Raw genomic sequence first — 9060 nt, 5'->3', positions numbered from 1 at the left:
ATATATATTTAAAGTTTTAAAAAATATATAATTTATAAAATAGAAATACACAGAATATAAATAGAACATAATTTAGAGTAAAGTATAAATTTGGTCCCTGTGATTTGGAAAATGGTTAAAGAAAAGGGACTATTTTCAATGGTAAATATATACTTTTTTATTATGGTCAGAGAAAAACATTTATTAAGGGTAAATTGTCTTCTTATAAAATAAGGGACCGTTTATCTAAATATTTACCTGGTAAGTGTTTAATATTATGAGTCAACATTATAATTTATTTTATTAGGTAAGATTGTAGTATATCAAAACGTATCATATGCAACAATTTACCTGGTAAGCGCTTATCCGGATAAGAGTCGTCACCCTCACTTACCGGGTAAGACTCTCCATCCTTATCATCACTCATACCAGGTAAGATTCTTGACCCTTATCATGTTCATCCGGTGAGAAAAATTACCCGATAAGTACTTACCAGGTAAGCTTTTAGTAAACGGCGCCTAAAAATGTAAAAATTGTGTATTTCTAAAACTTTGTATTTTTTTTTATCATGGACATTTGTTTTAGGACTGGTAAAATAAATAAGGTTTATTTTATTCATATCCCTTTTTATAAATGCATGTAAGTCATAAAAGAGAGAAGAAGTAGAATGATAGCGAGTTCGAGTCGCGAACGATTAGCAAGTGAATGATCGATCATTTTGTTTGCACCACCAATACTGTTGCAAGGTTGGTATTTGGTGGCACAAGGTTGATGAGAGCATAATATGGAATCTGGGTCGTTTCATCGACCACCATTTCTTTACATCTAAATTAACCAACACTACTGGTATCACGACCATGCTACTACTGTCACGCTCCACCACCAACCCCGCTACTGTGATGATGACAATAGTGACCTAGTGGTATTGGTGGTGGGTGTAGTGAGACGGGGGGCGGGGCAAGTGTGAGGCGAGGTGAGACAAGGGCGGGGGCAAATGTATATTTTTTAAATACAAGAACTTCTTTAACAATGGTCAACAATGGCTAAGGAGTAAAAGGAACAACTTAGAAGAGTGTAATTGCTTAAAGCAATCATATACCATGATCATGATATATGGAATTTTTTTGAATTATTTATATTACAAAGGAACTACGTTGATGAATTATCAATAATAAATGTGGGTTTTGCGATACAAAGGTTGTTATTCAACGATTTTGTTGTTGTGAAGAAGACTAGAGCGTTATCAGAGACGTTTAGACGATAAGGATAGCATTGGACAAAATTTTGATATCAGTGTTTGGACCATTTTGTGTATCGTGTCGAGTTTGCTTTTAAGTTTCTTTGACTTCAACACTATGAGCCAAAAAAATAAATATATTATATAGGAAATATGGCCAAGTATAACTGAAAAACAAACATAAGAGAAGAAAAAAACAGAACAAATAAGTCATGGGTCCCTAACCCAGCCCTTGCCTAGAAAACCAATCTTAACCTACCCACAGGACCATGAACCCGTTTTGGTTTGAACCCAAAATCGACATTGTATATTTGTATGTCGTATGCTTTTTTTCTAATTCAAATATGTTTATTCTTTTGTTGAAGATGTTATCATAGTGATACCCACATGAAAATGCATCAGGCACGAAGGTGCCAAGTTTTTAAACTTCATATTATGATATGAATTTATCAAGCTTGCTTCACATAACATAGAAGTTTTGTATCAAACACAATTTTTAATAGATACAGTAAAAGCTATATTGTACAGTTTAAGAATCAAGAGGTTTTCTCGACAAGAACCATTTTACTTTTAAGGATACTAGAAGGGTACTCGTGCAATGAATCGACACATATTTTGATTTCAGTGTTTCGTTTTATTCTTTTTTTATATCGAGATAATACGGTTTTATTTGGTTTTGAGAAAACGATAATGCTTTTATTTTAGAATAAAATATAAATTTGAAAATATCATAAAATTTTGGAAAAAGAATATATCGATATCAGTATCAGTATCAAATTAATCTTTTTAAAAGTTCTTGTGTTTTGGTGTAATTTCCTTAATTCAACTTTTTTAATTATAATTTAATTTAGGTTTAGTAACAAAGAAATTTAATTTAAATCAATTTTTTATATTTAAAATAGAATGTTTATCCAGTATTTGATTATATTTATCTGCAGTTAGTTACACGAATTTAAATATGGAGCTCTAATAAGTTGTACTTATGCACAATTTACTTGTAATCTTAAATTTTAAATGATATGCATCAATAAATGGTACTTCATGCATAAAAAATGATTTTTAAGAGTTTTTGTCAAATGTTTTATAATATAGTATCAATAGTTTAGATTCATATATTATATCTATACTATATTATAAAACATTTGACAAAAACTCTTAAAAACCATTTTTTTATGCATGAAGTATTGTTTATTGATGCATATTACTTAAAATTCAAGATTACAAGTAAATTTTGCATAAGTACAACTTATTAAAGCTCTATGTTTGAATTCGTGTAACTAACCGCGAATAAACATAATCAAATAGAGGATAAACATTTTATTTTAAAATATCAAAAATCTAAAATATAATTAGGATAATTATTGAATTATAACATAATATTTAATTATTATCTTTATAAAAAAATATTATTAAACCTAAATTAAGTTACTTCATTACGATAAATTAAATTATAATAAAAATTTTGAATTAAAAAAATACACAAATAAAAATTTTTAAATAGTTAATTTGATACTAATATTAATATATATTTTTTGCAAATTTTATATGATATTTTTAAATTTATATTTTATTCAAAAATAAAAGAATTATCGTTTCTCAAAACTACATAAAATCGTATTATATCGACATAGATAAAAAATAAAACGAAACATCGAAATTGAAATGTGTCTCGATGCATTGCACGCATACCCTTCTAGTATATGTGTGTGTTACATTTTATACTTTTAACTAAAACTAAAAGATACTCAATCCAACTCATTTAATTAATTTGGTATATTATATATTTTTTGTTTTTTCTTTTATCGATCTTACTTTCCAACAATAAAAAACATGATTATACGAGATGCTTTGGTTTTGGTGAAAAGAAAGTCGGGATGAGAAGTGTAAGAAGGGATCTTCATTCCTAGATGCATGTTAGGATGAGATGCACCAAATCAATCTTCGTATCAAACACGATTCATATATGGTTTTGAGATTAAAAGTAATCAAGGGTCGATATCCCTACTTAAGCTTAAGCTTCTAACACTATGTTTCACCTATACGAGATTGTCCTTGAGTTAGGAATATGTTTCACCTACACGAGATTGTCCTTGAGTTAGGAATGGATGTAAAAACCTTGGGCGCATTCAGAAGGGCAGTTTGGGAAGTTGATGCAAGAAGGAACCAGCTATCAGAACCAAACCACCGGCCGGGACCATAAGATGAGGTTACTGTACCCGCACTCTCCGTCTCCGTCTCCGATCTTTATATATTTATAATTTCCCCAATTTTCCATAAAATCAAATAAATTAATTAATCATCGAAAATTGGATTGCAGTTTTTCAAGAAAGCCAAATTCAAAGGAATGGCGATGGTGGCCAATTTGCAGATGATTCCGCCTGATTACCACCGTAGAAGCACCCAATCGATCGCCGCCTCTCCAACTGGGTTTCTGCCGGAGATCAAGGGTTGGTTACTGCATTCCCAATATTCATATGATCAGTTTATTTGGTTTTTATGATTATATGATTGGATGTAGCTTAAATGATTTGATATGGTATAGTTTGGTTCGGGAAGATATCACTTGCTATGTCTTGTTAGAATTATATTATCTAATTGATGATTTATAGGAACACTGTTATGTGCCGAAAAATTGGATTCTAAACCAAACAAAACAAACTCGATACATCTCGTTCTAGGGGTGTTACGTGTTAACGTTGGCTAGACTTGGACCTATTCTCATCAATATATGTTGGACCATCTCTTGTCTCTTCAATGAGGAGTAATCTAATGGGATTCCACATATTCTTTAATGGTATCGAAGCCAAGGTTTGCACTCGACACCTTGGGAACTTTGTGCCAGTCTATGCCCCTTTTGCGACAATGTGTACGTCTACCCTCAATTGAAGAGGGTGTTAGAGTCTCACATCTGTTTAGACTTGGACCTGAAATAAATAGGTGCCTATTTACCCGTTGTCGGTACAAAAGTTTGATAAATAATCACATGTAGGACTGTAAACGAACCGAACGTTCAATGAACAATTCGTGAACCATTCGGCGGGAAGTTCGTTTATTTAATAAATGAACAAACATGAATAATTTTTTTTGTTCGTTTAGTTAAATGAACAAACATGAACAAGAGTCTCGTTCGTTCATTTACCGTTTGTTTACGTTCGGTTATATTCATTCGTTTATGTTCGTTTATATATCAAATTTAATATATAATCTTTTATTTATTTACTTTGAATTCAAATAATATTTATTTATGTTCGTTTAACCTATTAGTTATGTTCGTTTAGCATGTTAACGAATGAACATAAACGAACATAACAGACCTTATTTCTAAACGAACGAACACGAACACAAAGATTTTCGTTCGTTTATTGCTCGTGTTCGTTCGTTTGTTCGGTTAAGTTAAATGAACGAACATGAACAAGGCTCCGTTCGTTTACAGCCCTAATCACATGTTTTACTCTACCATTCGATTCCTATGGACTAAGAGCGCATATCATTGTCGAAAATGAGCATTGTGCGAAATGCAACGAAATGACTGCATACAAATATCATTGTTCGTGTGCAATTTTGCTCATAATACGTGCGAAATAGTTTGATACAGTACTAGAGGACTTGGAAAAGCTCTTGCATTCGAGTTTGTACTTTCTGGTGATTGTGTGGTCATTGCTTCAAGAACATAAGTACCAAAACCAAGAATTTACTTACTGTTTTTTGCTATACGAACAGTAAAGAATCCGTTGACATGACAATTAGAGAACTCGAGGCCCGTGTTTCTTTCACGGACGCCATTGAAATGTACACAGAGAACACTTGGGTGTCTGTGTTTTCACTTTCCATTGTTTGTGCATTCATCATCCTTTCTACCACAACTGGCAATGCATCACCAGGAACTTAAAGACATCTTTCAAGATTTCTTGAATTTGAATGAAACAAAGCATTATATGTATGTATGTATGTATGTATCATGATGATCCTGCTGGATTTAGCACCAAGTTGCTGAAGAAACAATCGGGTGTTCGGTCTTTTTCTTCGAACCGCATCCATCTGTCGTTTCTAAGCGTTCGAGCAACAACGGGCATGTGGTTGACATCTTGTTGCATATTTTGGGGTTTAGTAGGAAACCTGCTTGTGTATGGCCTTAGACATTATTTCCAACCCTCCCACAACTACACTATCAAGTCCAAAATCCGAGTGTACGGGACATTACACAACAAAAACTTTTCTGTCGGGTTCAATTATTTTCTTGTACTTGATGCACCATAAGGGTGATGTTCGACATATTTCGTCAAGAAGAATCCGGCGATAACAAAACGGCACCTTATTACTTGAAATCTGCTTTTCTTTTTGCGTCCTTGTAATTATGTGACAATAAGACCTAGTATTTTCAAATAACACCGAAATCAATCCGATATAGCTTTGGTATCATCGAAAAGACCTGGTCAAGATAAATCTAATGATACTAAAATATGGAAAAACGGTGACATCAAGAATTTTCTTTAAGCAATATCGAGATTATGCAACGATAATAAATTTTAACAACCATTTTAGGGGAAAAGCAATGATTCATATTCAGAAGGAACCCAAAAAGTTACCTATTTATGATAAATAACATGAAAATTATTCGTAATTAATATCGTGATTGAAATTCATGTCACAAATTATTTAAAATAAAAAATACGTGATATTTAATAAACAAAAATATATATAAAATATTAAAAAAAAGAATATTTACATATGATGGTTGTTTAAACCTTCCTCAATCGCGTTTTGTATCCCCACAAATGGGAATAAAATTGGGTCAAAGTCAAATATTTAAGTTTCAAAACACTACTTTCCATGATTGATAAATTTGACCACCGAAATTTGAGTCGGTTGCATTCAATCAAAACCTACCGAGTTTGGTAGTCATTTTATATAATTCTTTGTTAATTTTGTTTAATTAAACCTGAATATTAAATTGTACGTGATACTTTTTTATGTGTGTTTTTTAGTTTTGTGATTGTACATAGTTTAACAGATCTTAATGCGTCGATTTTTGTTTTTATCCATGCATTCTATAACATCGAGCCACCTACTTACCTTTTGAAGATCACATCCAAAATAGAAACTTGCATACATATAACAATTGCAATATTTTTTTGATTTTGTTTCACTGTTAATTACACGAGCATTTACGAAACTATACACAACAAGCAATTCATACTTGTCAAACTTCGACTAAATAACTTGAGTCCTCGGCTTCCTCACCTTCTCATTTTCTTTGTACTTGTATTTTCACGATCACCACCTAGAATGCACGCTTAAAGTAAGTTCCTGAGTTCATGATTTCTTAACCTAACACACATTCATAAACAAATGGCTTCAATCTTGGTATGTAACTTTTTATTCTAAAGTTATATATATATATATATATATATATATAACATGATTTTATCATGCCTATATTCTTATTCATTTCGAGTTTTATGCGTTTTTCGTTATAAAATATCAGATATATACCAGTTTAATATTAAAAATTTAATTATTGAAGAAAATATAAGAATGTTTTTGAGTTTTGTAAAGGTTTATATGGTGGGAGAGTTGGTGTAGTGCACGATGTGAAATATGTGTATGACTCATGCTCTCACAGAAGGAAAATATTGCATTCTAGAAGCGTACAATTAATTCAATAATGAGGAAAAAATTAATTCAATAAAAATAAAAATTCCAGACCGGGTCAGCAGGTTAAAGTGTACCAAATCCCGGTCGATATTAAAAGCCGCCCCCATATCAACCCTTTTTTCTCAATCTTCTAATCTATACAAAATTGTAAGATGTTATAATTCAGAGTTATAAAAATAATCGTATAAAATATTTAGGTGGTGTTTGTTTTTTAATAGATGCTGAAGTTTAAAGTTTGGTTTGGTTTTTGATTTATAAGAGATGGTGCTGAAGTCTGAAATATGGATCAGTAAAACTGTTTGTTTTTACATTTGAAGTCTGAAATCTGAATCGTCAAACTGGTGAAAAAATATAAAAAATAAATAGTTTTTTTACAAAAATATAAAAGATAAATAGTTTTTATTAACAAATTTCTTTCAGCCCCAAAATATGAACAAAAGTGTCTATTCGTGTAATGTAGTGCCATCTATTTTGATAATGAAGTCAAAAATTCGAACTCATTCTAATTTTTTTTCCTTTTTTTTCTCTATTTTGATTTTATTTTATGATTTTGTAGTTTTAAGAGAGTGAGAGGTTTTTTTTTTTTTACTTTTTATTATTATTATAATCATGTTTTTTTTCTATGAAAAAGGAATAAACATGTCAATTAAATTTTAATAACGGCTAGAGAAAAGAAATATGAGAAATAATAAGAATTTATTTATTATGGTTTGAATATTTATGAAAGATGATTATGGTTCATTAATTATGATTAATACTTTATATTATGAAACAATCAAAACTTTTATGAAATCACATATTCATCAAATTAAATGGACGGTTGAGATTGAGTTGTATTGATTGTACAAATGTAAAGGGTTGCATAATAACTCACCTTAATAATACTTTAATTAAAAAGTTTTTACTCTTAAAGTTTAAAACAAATTATTTTAAAATTACTAATATTTTAATCAAACAAATTAAATCAAAAAAACGAGAATTTCATTCTCTTTGATATGACATCCATCTTGATATAGTTTTTCTCTATTTTTAACCGGAGTTTTTTTCCCCTAAAATGATATATATATATATATATATATATATAAACTAATTTATGTTCATTGATCAAATTTATAAACTAATGATCTAATGGTCTAAATTTGCAATGTGGCAATTTTGTAATTATTGAGAAGTTTCGTGGCGTTTATAAATGTTCAGATCTGACGATTGTAAATCTAATCCAAGGGTTGAGAATTGGTCTGACGGGTCTCACGAAAAATCATTGGTCTCACATGATCCCAAGTCTATATATATATATATATATATATATATATAGGTGGAGGTTCAAACGAGAATCCCTGTAATTTACGAAAACGCGAAAACAATCTAATAACCTCAAACTTTTTTAATTAATAAATTAAATTATATTAAATATAAATAAATTAATAAGGGCAGTAATCTAATTAAGTAATTTTTATTTTATTTTAATTAGTCATAATTATCCTTTTTTTTTCCCTGCACGTTCGTTTCCACTCTCTTCTCTCCCCTTATGATAATTGTGTCATTGTGTAACCATAACCTATCAAAACCATGATCAATCAAGTGTAACCATAACTTATCGAAACCATGAGTAATCGTTGTGATAAATGTGTGATTGTCTAACCCTAACCATTGAAACCATGATCAAATTGAGTGCACTACCACTACCAAAAAACCCACTTTTTCCGCCGGCCAAATCCGCCGGAAAAAGGAATTTCCGGCGGATTTGGCCGCCGGAAAAAGGGGTGCCGGTGATTTTTTTTCGGCGGTGTTTCCGGCGGATTACGGCCGCCGGAAAATCTCCGCCCGGTTTTTAAAAAAATCTTGATTAACTTAAAAATTAATTAATTTTTTTTTGAAAAAAATTCCGGCGGAATTTCCCGCCGGAAACATGTCTCGCCGGAAATATTTTTTGAAAAGAAAATAATATTTTAAAAAAGAATTAATTTTTTTAAAAAATACCGCCGGAAATCCGCCGGAATAATATATATTAAATATTTTCTTTAAAAATTAATATTTTAAAAATAATTATTTTTTTTTTAAAATACCGGCGGATTTGGTCCGCCGGAAATATATATATAATAATATTTTAGATTTATTTTAAAATTAATATTTAAAACCTGTATTTAAAAACTGCAAATTTGTACAATATTAAAACTGAAAATAAAAAG

The 9060-nt window shown here is 30.4% G+C and overlaps 1 long non-coding RNA gene across 1 annotated transcript; it reads left to right on the top strand.

Moving 5' to 3' along the window:
- The first annotated feature begins 3330 nt into the window (after nucleotides 1-3330).
- Nucleotides 3331-3778, top strand: LOC112505250. The gene is made up of 2 exons (XR_003068363.1): nucleotides 3331-3422; nucleotides 3534-3778. It is a non-coding gene; the product is annotated as an uncharacterized LOC112505250 (long non-coding RNA).
- Nucleotides 3779-9060: the final 5282 nt, after the last annotated feature.

Source organism: Cynara cardunculus (assembly GCF_001531365.2).
Source record: "Cynara cardunculus var. scolymus isolate 2C chromosome LG 2, CcrdV1, whole genome shotgun sequence".
Classification (NCBI taxonomy): domain Eukaryota; kingdom Viridiplantae; phylum Streptophyta; class Magnoliopsida; order Asterales; family Asteraceae; genus Cynara; species Cynara cardunculus.
This window is presented reverse-complemented; position numbering and strand designations above follow the sequence as displayed.